Raw genomic sequence first — 22,460 nt, 5'->3', positions numbered from 1 at the left:
CTATCAAAGTCTAGGGGTAAATGAATTGTGATAAGACAATAGAGTTCAGTTTGTGCTGAGGTAGCTGTTGTGTTGTAGTGTTGGAGAGAGAGAGCGAGATGTGAGCAGCTGCAGCAGGCAAACCTTCTGTTGTCATCTTGATCTGTCATACCGTTGTCATTCGGTTATGACCCCTCCGTTCTCGGCTAGACCATTCTTCCTTGGTGGACTCGTCACTCTGGCATGAGTGGACACACACACAAACCCCCACCGGCCCTGCCGTCACACTTTGAGCTTTGTGACCGATGAACCAGGGCCACCTGGTTTGGTCCTCTAAGCCCGCACCTTCCTGTGGGTGCACAACACTCTTTCAGTGTCCACTGGTGTAGCTGAGGGTGTCTCCCCAGATCCGTCTTTTTATCCCCACTGACGGGGTATCAGCCATCCATCAACTCAACATGTCCATGTCCATCAAACTAGTCCACTCCCTGCTGTCTCAGCAAGAACGTTAATGAGCAAAGAAGTGTCCTTGCTGCGAAAGATTGTCTACCTTTCCATCAGTGAAGAAGCCATAATACATAAAGCAGTTGTCTCTCTCTCATCTGTAGCAGATGCCTTTACCTCTGTTCTGCATATCTCTCTCTCATTAGCAGCATAGTTCGGGGGGGGGGGGAGAAGGTAGCTCTGGACCCCATTTCCATCAGGTCTGTTCAGCACTCATAACACCTCTCCCAGTGTAGAATGCCCTCCTGCTTCAAAACATCCACCACTGTCCATGTACCTAGAAAGACCAAGGTAACATGTCTGAATGACTGATGTCCTGTCACACTCACCTCAATAATAAGCAAATGCTTGAGAGGCTGGTCAAGGACTACATCTGTAGCATGCTACCACCCACAATTTGCCTACTGACACAACTGATTGACAGGTGACACAATAGCCACAGCTCTACACACCATCCTGACACCTCTGGAGAAGAAAGATGCTTATGTGAGAATGCTGTTTTTGGACTGTAGTTGGGCATTCAACACCGTAATTCCCTCCAGGCTTGATAAGAAGCTTGGAGACCTTGACCTTCACCCTGCCTTATGCAGCTGGATCTTGAATTTCCTGTCAGGCACCTCTGACCCTCAACACAGGTGTCCCACAGGGCTGTGTACTAAGCCCCCTCCTGTACTCCGTATACCCATGACTGTTGCCACCCACAACTCTAATCTGCTAATTAAGTTTGCTGATGATGCTACATTGATTGGACTAGTCTCAAATAATAAGGCAGCCTACAAAACAGAAGTCATCTCTCTGACACAGTGGTATCAAGAAAACAACCTCTCCCTCAATGTTGCAAAAACAAAGAAACTGGTTGTGGACTACAGGAGCAATGGAGACAGGCTAACCTCTAGTGACAGCAATGGATCTGGAGTTGAGAGAGTAAACATCTTTTAATTCCTCAGCATACACATCACTGCTGATCACATGTGGTCTGTACGTACCATCTGGTGAAAAAGGCACACACAGCGCCTCTTTCACTTCAGACGGTTGAATAAGTTTGGTGTGGGTCCCCAAATCCTAAGGACTTTATACAGGGGCACAATTGAGAGCATTCTGACTGGCTGCATCACTGCCTGGTATGGGAACTGTAATTCCCTTAATTGCAGGACTCTGCAGAGAGTGGTGCAGACAGCCCAGCACACTTGTAGATATGAACTTCCCACTATTCAGGACATTTAGAGACAGGTGTGTAAAAAGGGCCCAAAGGACCATTGGGGATCTGAGTCACCCCTACCACAAACTGTTCCAGCTCTACCATCCAGGAAACTACCACAGCATAAAAGCCAGGACCAACAGACTCTGGGACAGCTTCTTTCGCCAGGTCATCAGACTGATTAATTCACACTGATAGAATTGTATTTCTGTGTTGTATTGACTGTCCTGTTATACATACTATTTGTTACAAGTTACTGTAAATTGCCCATTGCATATTTAGATGGAGATGTAATGTAAAGACTTTTACTCATGTATGTTAAGGGTGTAAGTAATAGTCAATTCAATTCAATTCAATTCATTGATGAAGAGTCTCTGCCAAAAATGTTGACCATTTATTCCTTGCCACTGAAGCTGTTTCATCTGTTGAGTTCCTGCAGCATTCTGGTATTGTTTGAAACCCCTTGTATCCTTAACAGAGGCTCATCCAATCCATCCTCATATGCTGTATGCCTTCTTGTATTGAACAACTCCTCTTCCAACTTGACTGATTTTTTTCAAGTCAAAGGTATAACTATGAGACCTGCAAGCTGAGATCTGCCTTTCTCTGTAAGAGTGGGACAGCACTACATGTTTCAGTACTATTTGGATCTCCTTTCTCACCTCTTCTTCAAGTATATTAAGAACTATTGGTGCTGCTTCTTGCTTTCACTCAGGGCTAAAAAAAAAGTCAACATCTTTCCTGCCAATTTCTAACCTACTCTTGCTTTCATATGTTCCATTTCCAATTCTTTATTTCCTTTTATGAGTTTTCTATTTTCCATCTCAAGGAATAGGTTAGTGACTAATACCCATTACAAGCCCAGAGCTCCCATGGCTATCTCAATCATTCCTTTTTACCATCCTGCTTCCATAGTGGGAGATGTTAACACCTGAGCTTTTTATTCTTCCCTTCCGACATACAAACAACTCTTTATGTTGAAGCAGTAATTCACCTGTATTCCTCCCAATCTGTACACTGGAGAAACAAATCACAGACTGGGTGCATTGTAGAACACCTTCATCAGTTCACAAAATTGACCCTGAGATTCTAGGTATGTACTTGTTCATTTATTTCTCCATTCCACTTCCATTCCAGTCTCTCCATTTTGGGCCTCCTGATCTATTAGAAACACAGTAAATAGGACCAGGAGCCCATTAAACTCCTGAGCATCCTTGCTATCAATACACTCTTGGCTGATTCTGTTTGAACACCATTTAGCTCTATATACTCACTTGATATCTTTTGTATCTAAATGTCTATTTAACCTTGAGGCCCTCCATTGGTTGGGGGTGACCTTGGCTGTTGCATTCCACCCGTCTACGTAATATGAACGCCAGGGCAGTACGATATGGAGAGCAAAAAGTTGCCCATGTAGCAGGTTCCCCCTTTCCATGCAGCTGATGAATCCAAAGGAATGGCAGAGACCAATACAGCTTGGCACCAGCACCATTGCAGGTTTTAGCAGCTAGTGTTGAACTCAGTATAGGTCTGCCTTGGGGATTACAGTTCCGGATCTTTCCATGGCATTTATTCCTGAAGCTTTCCCCATGAGTGGGTATAGCCCACAAGGCAGAAGAGGTTAGAGATCAGAGTTTTCCTTTTCCTAGATAAACTGCCAACCATGGCTGATGAGTTCCATCTGCCCAAAGCAACTGGTTTTAGGGTCTTTGCCTCTTCTCCTGTCAGTGGAAACTATTCTGCCAGCCAAGCATAGCTAAGCCAAATGTGAAGGTCAAGAGCTGTACTTGGTTGTCAGAGACTATTTGAGACACACACCACTGGGAATATGTAATGGGTAGTGGGAGCTTTGTAGAGGCACCACTCCTTGAAGATATCTTGGATACTGTGGAGACTAATACCCATGATGGAGCTGACCAATTTTACAACTTTCTGTAGGTTCTTTCAATCCAGTACATTAGCCCCCCCTCCACCCCCCCCCCCCCCATACCAGGTTTGCAGCCTGTCAGAATGTTGTCTGTGTGCATCTGTAGATGTTTTAAAATGTTTCAGGTGAGAAATCTTTTCCTATAGGTCCTGATGAAAATTTACTGGACGATCTTTTAAATTTAAAACCTTTTGTTAATGGTTCTATTACCGGTATCTATAACTTGATTGATTGATTCTAGACAAGACTTTTTAGATAAAATAAAAAAAGCTTGGGAGGATGACCTAAATTGTCAGATTTCTGATGATAGATGGAATAAAATTCTTAAGCAGGTAATTAAATCATCTTTCTGTGCTCGTCATTCTCTTCTACAATTTAAAGTGGTTCATAGAGCTTACATTTCTAAACAGAAGCTCACCAGTTTTTACCTGAATGTTTCTGCATTTTGTAATAAATGCAACTCTGCTGATGCCTCGTTAATTCTAATGTTTTGGTTTTGCCCTACAATTGAAAAGTTTTGACGGGAAGTATTTCATACCTTCTCTCAACTTTTTAGGGTCCAATTTGACCCAAATCCCCTTACTGCCTTGTTTGGTATTATTGCAAATGAAGATAAACTTTAAATACTCCTAACCTACAGGTTTTAGTTTTTACCTCTCTTTTAGCAAGAAGAGCAATCTTACTTAAATGGAAGGAGTCTACCCCTCCTACACATCTTCAATGGCTACGTGATATTATGTCTTATTTAAATTTAGAAAAGATCTGCTGCTCAGTCTTAAATTTGAAACAATCTTTTTATGATATTTGTGGACCTTCCCTAAATTACTTTTCCAATTTATAAAGTTTAACAGTGCACAGACTTTTATGTATATTTTTATCTTATCTTAAGTGAATTTTTTTTTCTAGTTATCCATTGTCCTCCATAAGCGTTTTTTCTTTGGTAGTTGGTAGGGGGTTGACTTTTTTATATAAAAAATTTCTTTTATGATGTATGACCTATCTTTAAATTTTTGATTACAGAGTGGTATACCTTTGTGTTATGCTATAACATTTTGATCAATTTTATTACAATATATGAATGTACACAAGTTATGTTGAGATGTATCTGTGTTGCACTCTGTAAATCTTTTTTTCTTCTGAATAAAAATATTGTAAAAAGAAAGAGAAATCAAATCTCCTCAAACTCCTAATGAAATATAGCCACTGTCTTGCCTTCTTTATACCTGCATCAATTAGCTGGGACCAGGTTAGAACCTTAGAGATCTTGAAAATACTCACTCTCTCCTCTTCTGATCCCTCTACGAGGATTGGTATGTGCTCCCTCATCTTGCCCTTCCTGAAGACCACAATCAGCTGTTTTGTCTTACTGACACTAAGTGCAAGGTTGTTGCTGTGACACCACTGAACTAGCTGTTATCTCTTGCTCCTGCACGCCCTCTCGTCTCCATCTGAGATTCTGCCAACTGTGCTTGTGTCATCAGCAAATATAGAGATGGCACTTGAGCTAGGCCTACCCACACAGTCATGGTTATAGAAGGAGTAGAACAGTGGACTAAGCATATCCCTGGGGGTCCAGTGTTGATCATCAATGAGGAGGAAATTTTATTACCAGTCCATTGTGGTCTTCCAGTTAGGAAGTCCAGGATCCGATTGCAGAGGCCCAGGTTCTGTAGCTTTTCAATCAGAACTGTAGGATAGATGGTGTTAAACACTGAACTATAGTCAATAAACAGCATCCTAATGCAGGAGTTTGTATTGTCCAGGTGATTGAAGGCTGCCTGACGAGCCATTGAGATTGCATCTGCCATAGACCTATTGTGGCAATAGACAAATTGCTGTAGGTCCAGTCTTTGCTGAGGCAGGAGGTGATTCTAGCTATCAACAACCTCTCAAAGCACTTCATCACTGTAGGTATGAGTGGCACTGGACAATTGTCTTTAAGGCAGCTCACACCGCTCTTTTTAGGCAGTGGTGTAATTGTTGCCCTTTTGAAGCAGGTGGGAACTTCTGACCATAGCAGTGAGAGATTGATACACAAACACTAGGAAATCTGCAGATGCTGGAAATTTAAGCAACACGCAAAATGCTAGTGGAACGCAGCAGGTCAGGCAGCATCTATAGGAAGAAGTACAGTTGACGTTTTGGGCTGAGACCCTTCGTCAGGACTAACTGAAAGAAGAGATAGTAAGAGATTTGAAAGTGGGAGGGGGGAGGGGGAAATCTGAAATGATAGGAGAAGACAGGAGGGGGAGGGGTTAAGCTAAGAGCTGGAAAGGTGATTGGCAAAAGGGATACAGAGCTGGAGAAGGGAAAGGATCATGGGACGGGAGGCCTAGAGAGAAAGAGAGGGGAGCACCAGAGGGAGATGGAGAGCAGGCAAGGAGTGATTGTGAGAGGGGCAGAGAGAGAGAAAAAAAGGGGAACAATAAATAAGGGATGGGGTAAGAAGGGAAGGAGGGGCATTAGCAGGTTAGAGAGATCAATGTTCATGCCATCAGGTTGGAGGCTACCCAGAAGGAATATAAGGTGTTGCTCCTCCAACCTGAGTGTGGTTTCATCTTGATAGTAGAGAAAGCCATGGATAGACATATCAAAATGGGAATGGGACGTGGAATTAAAATGTGTGGCCACTGGGAGATCCTGCTTTTTCTGGTGGACAGAGCGTAGGTGTTCAGTGAAACGGTCTCCCAGTCTGTGTCAAGTCTCACCAATATATAGAAGGCTGCACTGGGAGCACCAGACACAGTATATCACACCAGCCAACTCACAGGTGAAGTGTCGCCTCACCTGGAAGGACTGTCTGGGGCCCTGAATGGTGGTTAGGGAGGAAATGTAAGAGCAGGTGTAGCACTCGTTCTGCTTACAAGGATAAGTGCCAGGAGGGAGATTGATGGAAAGGGATGGGGGGACAAATGGACAAGGGAGTCATGTCGGGAGCGATCCCTGTGGAAAGCAAAAAGGGGGGGGGGGAGGGAAAGATGTGCTTGGTGGTGGGATCCCATTGGAGGTGGCGGAAGTTATGGAGAATTATATGTTGGACCTGGAGGCTGGTGGGGTGGTAGGTGAGGACAAGGGGAACCCTAACCTGAGTGGGGTGGCGGGAGGTTGGGGTGAGAGCAGTTTACATGAAACTTAGCGAATGAATCTCAACTTAATGAGAAACTTAGACTTCCAAAAGAACCAAAAAATTGGAGGTTTGAAGAACTTCGGCTGCCTTGCCTTACTTATTTCTATGAGATGTCTTGTCCATAAAAGAGCCTTATTGTTCTCATGGCATGAGGGTAAAAACCCAGATGTTAGCTTGTAGCCATACTAGACATGAGGATAGGTGCAAGCAACAAATAGTAACATTTACCTGAATTAATTCACTTATAGGATTGTATGTTATTAGCTAAGCTTGCCCTTTAATACACCAAGAATATGATAATAAACTTCCAACTATTTTGAACTGTTTATCTTTTAAATATAATCCAGCAAAGAAGGAGGAATTTCCAATTTAATGTGATGTTTGATCTGGAGGGGAACTTGAAGCTGTAGTTTTCCTATGTGAAGACTGCCATTATTCTTGTTGGTGAAGTTGTGGATTTGGGAGATACTACTTACATTATAGAGAGTTTAGAGCTTTTATTTCTTTAGGGGTTCCAAAGATATTACCACTAGATAGTGATGTAGATTGTTACTATTAATATCTCCATTAAAAAAATTATATTTGACCACAAGAGGGCATCAAAGGCAAGTCTGAATAGTTAGCAATCATGATGAAGAATCTAAAGCCCATGTAAATCACATTGAATTTTGTTTTTGGAATCCTGACCTCGGCTTACTAGCAGGGTTTAAAGAATTACATCATATTTTGGCTTTCAGCAATGAGTATTCATTGCAGTGAAATCAAATCTTAATTTGATTTGGTCTTCCTTGACATCTCTACAATAAACAAAACAGAAAATGCTGATATTAGGCAGCAGATTAAACAATACCAGTGTAAAAAAAAGTCATAATTAACATTTCAGATAATCTTGAAAGATTTGCAAAATAATTGAAGCGTATACCAATAGATTAAATGAACATGGTCATGAAAAAGATGCATACATCAGATACATCAGGATGTTCTTTATCAATTACATCTCAGCATTTATTTCCATCATCCTCTCTAAGCTAATCAGTAAACTCCATGACCTAGGCCTCAACACCTCCTTGTGCAATTAGATCCTCAATTTCCTCACTTGCAGACCCCGGTCAGTTTGGATTAGCAAAAACATCTCCTCCACGGTCTCCATCAGCACAGGTGCACCACAGATGCTGAGCCCCCTGTTCTACTGATCTTGTACCTGTGTGGTGCTCAGTACAGCTCCCACACCATATTCAAGTTTTCTGATGACCTGACTGTTGTGGGGCGTGTCAAAGGTGGTGATGAATCAGCACACAGGAAGTAAATTGAAAATTTGGCTGACTGGAGTCATCACAACAAGCTCTCACTCAATGTCAGCAAGACCAAGGAACTGACTGTAGACTTCAGGGGAGGGAAACCTGCGGTCCATGAGCCAGTATTCATTGGAGGATCAGAGGAGAGGGTCAGTAACTTTAAATTCCTGGGTGTTACTATCTCAGACGTCCTGTGCTGGACCCATCATATAAATCATGACAGTGTCTCTACTTACTTAGGAGTCTGCGGAGATTCTGCATGACATCAAACACTTCAATAAACTTCTATAGATGTGTTGTGGAGAGTGTACAGACTGGCTGCATCGTGGCCTGATATGGGAACACTAATGCCTTTGAAAGGAAAATCCTACAAAATATAGTGGATCTAGCCCAGTCTATCACAGGGAAAGCCCTCTCAACCATTGAGCACATCTACATGAAACACAGTCATAAGAAGCCACCATCCATCATCAAAGATCCTCACCACAGCCCTCAGGTAGAAGATCCAAGAGCCTCAGGATTTGCACCACCCCTCAATCATCAGGCTTGTGAACAAAAGAACATAACTACATTCATCTATTGAGATGTTCCCAGAGCCAATGATCTCACTTTAAGGACTCTTTATCTTGTTATTTCATGTTCTTGTTATTGTCACCCTGATTTCACCTGACTCAGCGTGAGAAGGGTTGGGACACTCTTCCCCAATCAGTGGGGAGTTAGCAAAAGGCAGCATATACCACACCCCTCTGTCCTCATCCTCCAAATCAATATCCCACTCAGGGTTGGGGATCAGCCTAATCTCTCCCCCTGTTGGTCCTGCAGTTCCCCCGCCACACCACAGAGTCCTCTTACTAGGTTTAGGCTCCAGGTCGGGCTCTGGGTCAACCTGCACCTCTTGTCCGAAAGGCAGAAGGTGTTTCCAATGGAGAAACTTGACAGGCCCATTCCCATCCTCTGGTTTCACCCAGAAATCTGGTACATTTGGCAACTGACTGTCCACCAGATAGGGCATAGCTGCCCAGCGGTCAGCCAACTTATGCTTCCCCGTTAGCCGTAAATTCCTTATGAGGTCTTGATCTCCTGTCATGAGTTGGGAGAACTTAACCTTTTGATCATACCTCTTATTTCCTTGATTCTGCTTGGCAGCTGCACCTTCAGCTAATTCATAAGCCTCTTTCAGCTCCCTTCTCATAGCAGACACACTTCAGATGAGTCTTTGGTGGTACATCGTCCTCGTCAGTCCCAAACCAAAGATCAATGGGCAACCTAACTTTGCACCCAAACATCAGATAATATGGCGAGTACCTGTTAGCTTCATTTTAGGTACAGTTGAAACGATGGACCAGATGTCCAATCTGTTGACTCCACCAGCTCCTCTTGCTGATCTCAAAGGTTCCAAGCATGTCTAGCAAGGTCTGATTAAACCTCTTGGGCTGGGGATCACCTGAGGATGACAGGGAGTGGTCCTCGACTTCTCGAATCCAAGCATGCCCAGTTATTCATGGATGAGCCTGTTCTCGAAATCCTGTTCCTGATGGCATGTATCCATCTGGGAAGACCATAATAAATGAAATACTTCTCCCATAACACTTCGGCCACTGTGGACAACCTCTGGTCCTTGGTAGGGATGCGCATATCTGGTGTAGTGATCCATGATGACGAAGGCATTCACCAAGTTGCTGGCATCTGGCTCTATCGACAGGAAATCCAAACACACCAGGTCAAGTGGCCCTACACTCTGCAAGTGGGACAAAGGAGCTGCCCTGGTAGGCAGTGCCTTCCTCTGTATGCGTTGAATGCACGACTTGCAGTACTCTTGGACCTCTGGCTTCACTTGAAGCCAATCTCTGAGCAATCTATAGGTCTTCTCAACCCCCAAATGTCCAGAATCATCATGAAGTGACTTCAACACAATCCTCCAATACTTCTCAGGCAGCACCAACTGGGAACTCCAAGGTCGGTCCGGAGGTGACGTGACCCAGTATAGGATCTGGTACCTCAACTCCAACCTGGGCTATTCTCTCAGTAATGGGGGCACTTCAGCTTGTTTCACCTTGTCCACCTGAGCCATGTTTCCCTTTTCGACTACTGACCAAACGGTACCGATGCCCAGGTCATCTTGCTGAGCAACTGCCACTTCCCCAGAACTCAGTTTGATAACTTGTTTGTCTTCAGAGCAGTCAGGTTACAGTAAACTTGTGGAATGGCATCATCAGAAGCTCTTAATTGATCCACTGCTCAATCCTGCCCTTGCTTTCCAACATAATGGCAAACTGACACATAGCTTTCACCTCTGGGGCAGGAACACTCTCCCCTCACTCCACAGAAACAATAGAATCCTGTCATTGAAGTCTCTGTGCCCAACTACGGGAAACTTGACTAGTGATTCAGCCCACTCCGCCGTCTTATCAAACCTCTGCCCCACAATTGTAATTTTGCTGACAACTTTAATAGTTCTTAACAGGCAAATTAACAATTCATCTGGAATATGAGTATCTACCCCACTCAACACACAGACATTAGTTACTGGTAACCCCCATAGTTGAACACTACCCCAGCAGCATCCATACTAGCACAGACTTAAAACACACAACCCACTAGTTCAGTGCTCAGGGCAATCACACAGCATCCAACAAAATCAATCCCAGAAAAATATCCCCACAATTGTAACCCTCAGGTTCGGCTGGCAGCATTAGTCTCGGGAATGGCACTCTCTGGTCCACCAAACTTGTGAAATCTCATTTGTGTGGATGCTGTATGATGTTTTTCCTGTTACAAATCATTACCACAAAATAACAATCAGTACACCATATGCAATTAAACAATTTAGCTTTATAATTCTTAATTTGACTAGAGGGGTAATAAAGAAAAAGGGCCTATTTTAATGAAACAGTCTAATGCTCTCGTTGGAGCTCACAATTTTGGAGAAATTGACCTGAGAAAGGTCCACTCAATCTATGTCTCTTATCATCTTGTGTATCTCTATCTAGTCTCCTCTCATCCTAATTCATTCCAAAGAAAAGATCTAACTTGCTCAAACTTTCCTCGAAAGGCTTCCTCTCCAATTCAGGCAGCATCCTGGTAAATCCCTTCTGCAACCTCTTGAGAGCTTCCATATCCTTCCTAGAATGTGGCGACCAGAACTGAACATAGTACACCAAGTGCTCCATGTAAACATGATCACTGGTGGCGAGGGTTTGTCTATGATGGACTGGGCTGTATCTACCACTTTCTATAGCCTTTACCTTTCCTGGGCATTGGCACCCAGAATTGAACACAATACTCCAATGTTGGTGGGCAAAGCTTTAAATTGAGGGGGGTAAGTTCAAATGAGATATGTAGACCAAGTATTTTTTACACAAAGTGGTGAGTGCCTGGAATGAGCTGCCAAGGATAGCAGTGGAGGAAAAAATGATAGGGGTGTTTAAGAAGCTCTTAGATAGGCATGTAAATATTAAAAAATGCAGGGCTGTGGGCAATTAGTAGATAGGAGGAATTAGTTCAGTTAGGTGTTTACTTATTAATTAGCTTGGCATAGCATCATGGGAGCAGATGTGGCATATCCCTGTTTTACACTCATTTTCTTTTTCAACTATGCCCTGCAACACCCTGAAAGGGTAAGTTATTGTAGATCAAAATAATTATGTACTTTACTGCATTTACACAAGAGATTCTGGAAGCCCAGAGCAACACACAAAATGCTGGAAGGATTTAATAAAAAAATTTAATAAATTTATCTGGTAGACTTCTATTAGTTACTTCTCCTTGCCAATACTGATTTTCTAGACATGCTTGGTGTTTGCATTAATACTGTACCACACAAGGAATTATATATTGCTAAACAAAAGAGATTATGCTCATGCTGGAAATCCAGAGTGACAGAGTAGGTGGGAGAAAGTATAGTCTAGATAGCTGTGAGAATCAGAAGGTTTATAAAGGGTATCAGTGGGCAGGTTGTGCTGGTTGGTCTAGTGATCTGAAGGTCACTAGTTTGAGCCTCAGCTAAGGCAACGTGTTGTGTCCTTGAGCAAGGCACTTAACCACACATTGCTCTGTGATGACACCAGTGCCAATCTGTATCGGCCCTTGCCCTTCCCTTGGACAACATCAGTGGCAGGGAGAGGGGAGACTTGCAGCATGGGCAATTGCCGGTCTCCCATACTACCCTGCCCAGGCTTGCCCAACTTTCCAAGGCGCAAATCCATGGTCTCTCGAGACTAATGGATGCCTATTTTTAAGTGGCTATGTCCAGAGATGGAAATAGAGAGTTCAAGAAAGGATATGGAGTTGTCATAAATGGAAAAAATGAATTTAAGGATGAGGTGGAAGTTGGAGGCAAAATTGATGAAATTGACAAGTTCAGTGTGGGTGCATGAAGCAACACCAATGCAGTTATCAATGTCATGCAGAAACAGGAGCATTATCAGTGGTCAGAACATTAACCGTTCCATGTAGCCAACAAAAAGGCAGATGACTACACCTTGGGAATGGAGAAGGTAGGAGGAGCTGAAAGAAACATTGTGTGTAAGGACCAATTCTGACAGGCAGAGGAGGATGGTGGTAGAGGGGAACTAGTTGGATATCCCTATGTAATCCTATTATTTTAGGTTTCTGTAAACGCCCATAATTAAGTTGAGGAAGAAGTGTTCAGGCAGGAATAACTACAATAGTATGTGAAGTATTTCTTTTAATACAAATACTATATTACAATTTTCTTTGATTTTCTATTATATCAAATGTAACACCCTGGGAAAGGTTTCACTGTTAATGTAATGGTTTCTCTGTCGCAGCAGTGTTTGAGTTATGGTGGGGGCTTTGGAATGTGCACCGTCCAATGAGGGGAATGTTTTTCTTTCTTGTATGCCTGACAGCAGGGTATTTGTGGGCTTTTGTTTGGCAGAAGATGGAGAGAGAAGAAGCTAGAGCAGAGAGATCGTAGACTGTAGGACTGAATGGATGTGGAATGGGGTTGGGAGTCGACGACATTTGGGGAAATTGATGGAGAATGAATGGATTGATCTTGGAGTAGGTTAAAAGGTTGACACAATATTGTGGGCCACAGGGCCTGTACTGTGCTGTATTTTTCTATGTTCTATATTTTAAATGTCATCTAGATGGCAATTCTGAAAAGATATCTGAATAAGAATCTTTGAATGCACATTTATATCCCCCTTAATAAAATTGAGCATTAAGTGGATGTTGTGACAGTGGATTGTATTCAGAAAGCAAGCCCTAACTTGGTTGTTTAGGTATGTATGATACAGCAGCTGTGACTTCTAGTGACTCTGCCAATTATATTAAAAATAGTTCATGTAACTATTCTAGCTATAGTTATGTTGAACAATAGAAGCATGAGTCATATTTTGCCTTATTATTCATCCCGTAGATGTTAGGGAAAAGTCACTAAATAACAAAAGACTGATAAACATAAAAATATCTTTCAACAACACAGGAACTCAGGAACAATCTGGTGGGTCAGGCAGTGTCTATGAAGGAAAATGGACAATTGACATTTCATGTCATGACCCTTTATCTATTCTAAACTGAGAGATAGAGGGAAGCTGGCCAGTATAGAAGAGTGCAGGGAATAGGTGAAGCAAAAGTAAACATGTGTTAGGGGAATCCAGCTGAGGAGGAGTGATAGGCAAATGAAAAAGGAAGGGCTCAAAAGAGATGGTCCCTTTGTTACCTTGACCTATTCCCTCCCAGTTTCTGTTACTATTTCCACTCCAACCTCTACCATCTGTCTATCACCTCTACTCACCTTCATTCCCCTATTGCTTGCTAACTCTTACTGCTGCTCTTCCCTCTACCTTTTTATGTTGGGTATTTTCCCTACAGCTCAGCCTAGATGAATGGTCTCGACCTGAAACGTTAACTGTCCATTTCCCTCATTAGAAACTACCTGCCCACAGAGTTCTTCCAGCATCTTGTATGTTGCTCCAGAATCTAAAATCTGGAGTATCTTTAACCTCTAGTGCAGTGTACTAATTCATTCAAATAAACGTCCACAAAGTTTAAATTGCCAGTCCATTGAAGCTTATATAAACTGTTTAGAACTTCATTAAAGTTATAAGATGCCAGACTGATAGCTTCATGTCATCCCTTAAGCAATTTACAGGCATATAAGAGAGAGATTCTAGCTTCCAAATCCACAGATCCCTCAAAGTTGCCCTGCAAGTTGATAGGGTAGTTAAGAAGGCCTAAAGTGTGTTGACCTTCATTAGTTAGGGGATTGCGTTTGTGACCCTGAGATCATGTTGCAGTGAGGTTGGTCATGAAGCATATCAACTCCTGCCTGAGAGTGACCTGGATCTGCTCCAATTTGCTATCGTTGTACCAGGTCAACAGCAGATGCCATTTCACTGACTCTCCAGCCTGATCTGGAACATGTGGACAATGAAAATACACACATTACGATGTTCTTCATTGGCTACAGCTCAGCATTCAATACAATCATCCCCTTGAATCTCATCGATGCCAAGACCTGGGCATCAGTACATCCCTGGCAACTGGTTGATCCCATTTAGTATAGATTGGCAATAGTATCTCCTCCACACATTCTATCAATACAGAGATGCTATCCTCCAGTGCTCCCCCCACCCCACCCGATTCTATTCACTTTATACCTATGATTGTGTGCCTAAGTACAGCTCCAATGCCATACTTATGGTGTTGATGACACCACTGTTGTTGCCTGAATTGAAGGTGGTATTGAATTGGCACATAGGTGGGAGATTGAAAATCTGGTTGGTGCTATAACAACTCTTACTCAATGTCAGCAAAATCCATAACTAATTTTCAACTATAGGAAGAAGAAACCGGAGGTCCAGGAGGGGATTGGAGGTAGGGAGGGTCAGTAGCTTTAACTTCTTAGAAGTTTCAGCAGATTTGGAATGTCACCAGAAACTTTAACAAACTTGTATAGATACACAGTGACGAGTATCCTAACAGGTTGCATCACAGCCTGGTATAAAAATGCTAATGCCCAGGAATGGAAAAGTCTACAGAAAGTGTTGGATGCAGCCCAGTTGATGTAGAAGCTTTAGAAAAGGATGCAGAAGAGATTTGCCAGTTTACTGTTTGGATTAGAGAACTTCTGATGAGGAAAAGTAGAGCAAACTAGAGCTTTTCTCATTGGAGTGAAGGAGAACAAGAAGTGACTTGATAAAGGTGTATAAGATAATAAGAGATATAGATAGATACATCTTAGCACACCACAAGAATTGTGGATCTGATCTATACTTCTTGCTGCCTCAGTAAAGCACAGTTAAAGCCCCCACCTACCCTGTATATTCTCTTTTCTCTCTTCTCCCATTGGGCAGAATTAACAAGAGCCTGAAAGCATGTACCAACAGGCTCATTGACAGCTTCTTCCCCATTGTAATCGGAGTCTTGAACAGACCTCTTGTAAGATAAGGTGGACTCTTGTTCTCACAATCTACCTCCTTATGATTTTGCACTTTATTGTTTACCTGAACTGCACTTGATCTGTATGAACAGTTTGCAAGGCACACATTTTATTGTCACTGTACGTGAAATACCAACATCAATACCATCAGCCAGAGCCTTGTTATCAGGGCAGCAAAGGCCAGTACCAGAGGAGATGTGTTTAAGGTGCATGGAAGAATGTTCAGGGGAGATAGAATAGGTAGTGTTCTTACACAGAGAACGGCATGTGCCTGCAATGCACTGCCAGAGGTGCTGGCAGATGCTGATACAATGGAGACATTTAGATGGATTGGATGTAAAAAATAAATGGGGAGTTATGGACTGTGTTGGAGTTAAGGTGTAGATTGATTGTGGGGTGGGCTTATCATCATGGGCAGAAGGCCCTGTACTATGCTACGCTGTTCTATTTTCTAATACTATCTAATTTCTTGAAATTGAGTTTCTAAGTCCCAGTCCATCAGAGGTAAAACCCTTCCCACCACTGATCACACCTACATGGAGCACGGTCGCAGGAAAGCAGCATCCATCATCAAGGACCTCCACCACTCAGACCATGCTCTCTTCTCATTGCTGCCATGAGGAAGAAGGTCCAGAAGCATCAGGACCCATGCCACCAGGTTCAGGAACTGTTATTACCTCTCAACCATCAGGTTCTTGAACAAGAGGGGGATAACAACACAACTTCACTTGTCCTATCACTGAACTGTTCCCACAACTATGGACTCAAAGGACTCTTCATTTCATGTTATTGATATTTATTGCTTATTTATTATTATTGGGCTTTTTTTCTCTTGCATTTGCAGTTTGTTGCAGACTATATTTATTTTGAACTTTGAAGTAGGAACTTCTTTACAGGAGTACCCAAGTTAGACAACTCATCATTTAAAATATTATTCTCTCACGTCTGCCGTCAGGCTGCAATACATTTTCAGCATATTCTGTTAATTTTTTTTAAGTCAGTTCCAATTTTTTTAAAAATCATCTAGGCTGCTATTCCACTAGGGCTGCATCATTGTAGAAAGTTAGAAAATAGCAAAAATCATGACTTAATTTTATGCAACAGCTCATATTGATGTATCTGTCATCTGTAGTTTAGGTCTGTCTACTAGAACTATGACATTGATATATGTTCTTTGAAAAGACTGAAGAGTAAAAACTATGTTGGATATAACATCTAGCTTATTTGTTACTCACATTATTTAAAATGCAAGGCTCACAAATAACAAAATTTTAAAAAGTATGTGTGGTAAGAAAATCGTGCCCTACCATTCAGTGAATGGTAGGACACTGAGAAAGGTGGTAGAACAAAGAGATCTGGAACACAGATCTATAAATGTTGAAAGTGGCATCACAGGTAGATAGGATTGGAAAGAAAATTTTTGGCATGTTGGGCTTCATAAGTCAAAGAATTGAGTACAGGAGATGAGATGTTGAAGTTGCATAAGACATTGCTGAGGCCTAATTTGGAGTATTGTGTGCAGTTTTGGTCACCTACCTACAGGAAAGAAGTGAATAAGGTTGTAGGAGCATAGAGAAAATTTACGAGGATGTTGCTGTGTCTGCAGGACCTGAGTTATGAGGAAAGATTGAATAGGTTAGGACTTTCAGGATGTATATTATATACATTTCTCTGACATTAAATGGAGCTTAGGAGGATTAATGGCATCAAACGGTGACTCCTTTGCTTGCATCTTCAGAAACAACTCTATTTCCATCTGTAATATCTCTATTTTTCCCTTTCAGGCTTCTTTTGAAGACCCTGACCTGGAGTTACACTCTGACTATGGTTCCTTGTGGGAATGGCACCCTTTCCTGGGGTTTCATGACTGGCCGTTATTCGGCACACCAAGGGCTCAACTTAAGAGCTCTACTTGCCTTCAGAGGACCGAGATTTTGTGGTTGTGGAGACGGGGATCAGAGGTCAGTGCCTGCAGGAGACCGATGTGTTGTGGGAGATGGGAGATCTCTGGCTGTGTGCCCAGAGACCTGAGATCTTCGGGCACAGAGCTTGGAAAATGCAATGCAATGGACTTTTAACATTGTAAGCCAGCGAGTTGTTTGTTATGTCTCCCCTCTTGTGAAACGGAGACATCTCTTTCTCCCTTATTAGGGAGAGAGAGTGCCTGTGGGATGTAGTAAACTGGATGAACAAGTAGCCTTTGGGGTAACTGCAAGTCTGTGTCTTTGCTATTGCTTTTCTCATGCTTGAATGCTCGGTGGTAGGTGCTGATGCTCCCTTTTGCCATTGGGGGAGGGAAGATTGGTGCTTGCTGCTGCTTATGCACAGAAGGGAGGGGAGCTGGGGGGACTTTGGAGTTCTAACATTTAACTGTCATTCATTCTTTGGGGCACTCCTCTGTTTTCATGGATGGTTGCAAAGAAAAAGCATTTCAGGATGTGTATTGTATAAATTTCTTGGATATTAAATGTACCTTTGAAACCTATTGATAACTATTGATTTTATTCCTTGGAACAAAGAAGATTGGGGGGAGATTTGGTAGAGGTATAGAATATTCTGAGGGGTATAGATATAAATGCAAGCAGGCTTTTTCACTGAGGTTGGGTGGGACTACAGCTAGAGGTCATGGGTTACGGGTGAGAGGGTGAAGAGTTTAAGGGGAACATGAGGGGAAACTTCTTCACTCAGAGAAGTGAGACTGTCGAACGAATTGCCAGTGTAAGTGGTGCATGTAAGCTCGATTTCAATATTTAAGAGAAGCTTGGATGGTTACATGGATGGTAGGGATACGGAGGGCTATTGTCCAAGTTGATGGGAGTAGGAAGTTTAAATGGTTTGGCATGGACTATAGTAAATGGGCCAAAGGGCTCGTTTCTGTGCTGTAATTTTCTATGACTCTATGGCTCTAAAATTAGGATGTGGAGGATGAAAGTTTGCACTTATATCAGAATAATTTAGAAGCTGATACTTTTTGGCTAGTTTATCCTTTGAAATGAATCATGCAGTGTATGGTTCCTTTGGTTTCATGAGTATATTACAAAACTTCACAGGGTCTTGAAAACTTCTTAGGGTTAAAGTGTGTTGAGAAATTCTACATTCATTACAAAATTTTTTAAATAAATGAAATGGTAATACTCTTTAGATTTAATATTGGTCAAATGCTTTCATTATGCTGAAACTTAAAAGAAAGTGTGTATGCCTCTTGAAATATTCTAGCTGCTGATTAATTGGCAGATAGCTTTCACTTTAGATAATGATTTCATCTTGTTGGCTTCTGATCTAAAGGAGGAGGCTCATTTTTCACGATTCTGTGTAATCAGCAAGTAGAGAAATGATTTAACATTTTTACTGGAATATCTTAGCAACTGCTTTTCTGATCATTAGCTAGCAAAGACCTGACGTTGCTAAGAAGTGCATTTCTCCTTTGTTTTGACAATGTTTAATCTAAAAGTTTCATCTTTTTGAGAGAAAGGCATGCATTGAAAATGTTTCAATAAATAAGTAGGCATCCCTTAGCTTTGCCTTTGCAGCTGCGTCACAAACATACAGTAAATGTCTTATTCCTGGAATATTTTTTACTTCATAGGCTAACCAAGCATAAGTGTCTATCAGAGGGAACTGTAAATATATAGGTTGATTACGTTTATATCTCATATTTTAGTGGAATATAGTGAGATTTAATCTCGAATAAGCAGTAGTACATGGCGTTTGTTACAAATGGGCAGAGGCTGAAAGGGCAGATATATACTGGAAAATGACATTACATTTGTTGTCATCTTGTCAATATCTGAGTCATTGACCATTTCCCACATGGTTCCAGATGTATTTCACCTCAGATTTCAGATTGTTACCAAATATTGCAAAAGAATATTACATACAAAAGAATCCCAGCAGGGAAGCTGAGCTCAAGAAGTCTGCTCTGTCCTTCAATCTCTCCCCTGCCCCCCATCTTTTTAACAGTAAACCTACTCCAGCTCATTTATTCTCCCCACTTTCTCATCAACAACCTACCTCCAGATTCTCACACCCACCCTCACACAAAAGGCAATTTACAATATCCAGTAAAGCTGACCAACCTGCATATCTTTGGCATTTAGGATGAAACCACACATTCAGAGTAAATCCATGTTTTCTCGGGGAGAAATCTGATTTTGATTTATAGATTGATGAACCAATAATCTCAGAGGATCTTTTCAGCAGAATCAAAATACCATCTTTCTTCTGAACTAATCTGGGGAGGCAGGTCTGTACTAACCTCTGTTCTGCAGTAAAATGCTAGCCTTGCTTATATGCTAAAGCATTTTGTGTAGGACTTGAAATCACAATTCTCTGACTCAGAGATTTGAAATCTAATCTAAACACTGAACAGCAGCGAGATCTTGGGATCCAAGTTCATAGCTCCTTGAGAGTGGCAACACAGGTTGATAAGATGGTTAAGAAGGCGTATGGAATGTTTGCTTTTATTAGTCGAGGCATTGAGTTCAAAAGTTCAGAGGTTATGTTGCTACTTTATAAAACTCTGTTTAGGCCACATTTGGAGTATTCTGTACAGTTCTGGTTGCCCTGCTACAGGAAGGATGTGGAGGCTTTGGAGAGGGTGCAGAAGAGGTTTACCAGGGTGCTGCCTGGTTTAGAGGGTATGTGCTATCATGAGAGGCTAGATAAACTTGGGTTGTTTTCTCTGGAATTCAGAGACTGAGAGGAGATCTGATAAAGGTTTACAAGATCATGAGAAGCATAGATCGAGTAGACAGGGCATTTCTTTCTCCCAGGGTCGAAATGTCTAATACCAGAGGGCATGCATTGAAGGTGAGAGGGGGTAGGTTCAAGAGGGATGTGAGGGGTAAGCTTTTTACTCTGAGAGTGGTGGATGCTTGGATGCTGGTAGGGGCAAATACATTACAGGCTTTTAAGACATGTTTGGATAGCCACATGGATGTAAGGAAGATAGAAGGATGTGAACATGGTGTAGGTAGGAGGGATGAGTTTCGGTATTTTTAGCTGCTTCAGCACAACATTGTGGGCAGGATGGCCTCTTCCTGTGTGGTACTGTTCTATGTTTAACAGCTTGGCGCCTGTGAGTGTGAACCATGTTTGTTGCTGAATTGACAGACACTTTGTCTGATATTCAGAAATTTCTATAGTATGTTTGTAAAAAAAAAAGAACACACTGGTATGTTTTCAACAGGCCTTCGGAATGACCCAAGAGATAGCTGTTCATGGGCATCAGCCCATTGGTAGTATTGCTAGATTTATAACACAGGCTGAGCTGAGCTGAGCTACCTTGACTCTAAATGGTGCTTCTTTCCTACTGAACAGATGTGAGTGTTATTTGAAAATTGAGTAATGATGCAGCACTCCAATTAACAAGTGGAGCAGAAGTGAAGATAAAAGCTTGCTTGATTAGCTGAACCTCATTGCAATACCGCTCCCAAATGACTCACAGATATTCCAGCTCATACCAGTTCATCAGTGTTTTTGTCAAACTCACCCTCATTCTTTGAAAATTAATTTAAATTAGCATGGGGGGTGTTGAAGGAATTTCTGAACCATGCATAAATTTAAACTTGTTTTTTTTCTGAGTATACAGGGTGGGGTTGGCATTGAACTACATTGTTGTTTGGGGAAAACAATGCAAGCAAGATGTACTTAATATGGCAGAGCAGGTATGAAAGAATATGTCTTTATGGAATATACTGAATCTCCTCATTGTTGAATTTATGTGGGAAGACAAAAAGAGAAGTCATTTTTAGTACATTTATGTTTGATTTACAACAACTAAAGTATTTTTAAAGTATGGTCAAAATAGTAATGTGGAAAGTCTGCCAGCCAATTTGCACAAATGGTTTTACACAATCAGTGAATCAAATCAGTTAATTTGCCTTTTACTGATGCTAGCTAAGGAAATATACTGCACAGTGTATTGTTCAGATCACCATGGAAGCACATTTGTAATAATACCAGGGGAATTTTAGTGCATGACCAAGAAACGTGATGCCAGATTAGGTGCTGGAATCAGGTCTGATCGGTTTGTTTAGGAACCATTGAGACAGAAATTTAAAGAGACAATGTATGCAAGAATACAGATCTAAAGTGAGAAAATTGTATTAATGTAGATGTGCAAAAATGGTGGGCTGAAGATACTAATTCTGTGCTACATACCTGTATCACATGTATCTGGTTGCTTGTTGTACTCCCATCTGTGCATTCAGTTCCATTTAATTCAGAACAGAGCTGAGGATAAGAGACTGATAATGACCAAATATATATTTCTCTGCGATAGTGAGTGGAACAGCATATTGAGGCATTCCAAATACACTTTCATGCAAATAGTTTAAGTAGCAATTTTCCACTGGTCTCATGGTTTGCTGCATGAAGCAACTACTTACATGAAGGGAATCATAAAAAACTATTTTGTTAAAGTTATGCAAGAAAAGCAACATATATTGTTTTCCTGATAAATTCCAACATAGTACAAGTTTCTTCATAGTCTTCAGCCTTCCACATTCTGTTGAAGCTGATGCTGTTTTAATATCTATATATAGCTATTTGGTATTTGTATATTCAGTGCATTTTCCATCGCTTTAAAAAATAGTCCTCCATGCAATCACACCTTTTCTATAAATTTCTATACACTTCGGTGTTCATATTTTGCTTAATTTCTAAGATATCCAAGTACACAGCTAAAGCTATTTTAGAATTGACAGATACTGGAAATTGCTTTATTAAAAATATTTTTTTCAAGTTTTTAACAAGAGAATAAATATCTATGGATTAACAAACTTTCAGAGGTACTGTGTAGTCTTTGTTATAATGTATGAGGAATGTAGTTGAGTGAAATTAGAAATATTTTTATGAATGTCATTACCTCATTATTTTCCAGGTGCAGCAAGGTAGGTAAAGTGAATAGTTGAGGAACATAGTGAACATATACAAATAAATCGATTGCATGTTTCCACCCTTGCAAAGGTTTTTGAGCAACAGATAAATACTGTGCACTTCTCCACATAGAAGGGAGG

General features: G+C 41.5%; 1 protein-coding gene across 3 annotated transcripts in view; it reads left to right on the top strand.

The window, feature by feature from the left end:
* Window positions 1–17,720, top strand: part of LOC132402892 (clathrin heavy chain linker domain-containing protein 1-like) — a 73,990-nt gene extending 56,270 nt beyond the window's left edge. The window contains exon 12 of one of the 3 annotated variants that reach the window (XM_059985951.1): window positions 17,226–17,720. The gene's annotated coding sequence lies outside the window, so the exon portion shown is untranslated. The remainder of the gene's footprint in view (window positions 1–17,225) is intronic. The other 2 variants (XM_059985953.1, XM_059985952.1) reach the window with 2 other exon arrangements.
* Window positions 17,721–22,460: the final 4,740 nt, after the last annotated feature.

This window comes from Hypanus sabinus, chromosome 12, assembly GCF_030144855.1.
Source record: "Hypanus sabinus isolate sHypSab1 chromosome 12, sHypSab1.hap1, whole genome shotgun sequence".
Taxonomy (NCBI): Eukaryota; Metazoa; Chordata; class Chondrichthyes; order Myliobatiformes; family Dasyatidae; genus Hypanus; species Hypanus sabinus.
This window is presented reverse-complemented; position numbering and strand designations above follow the sequence as displayed.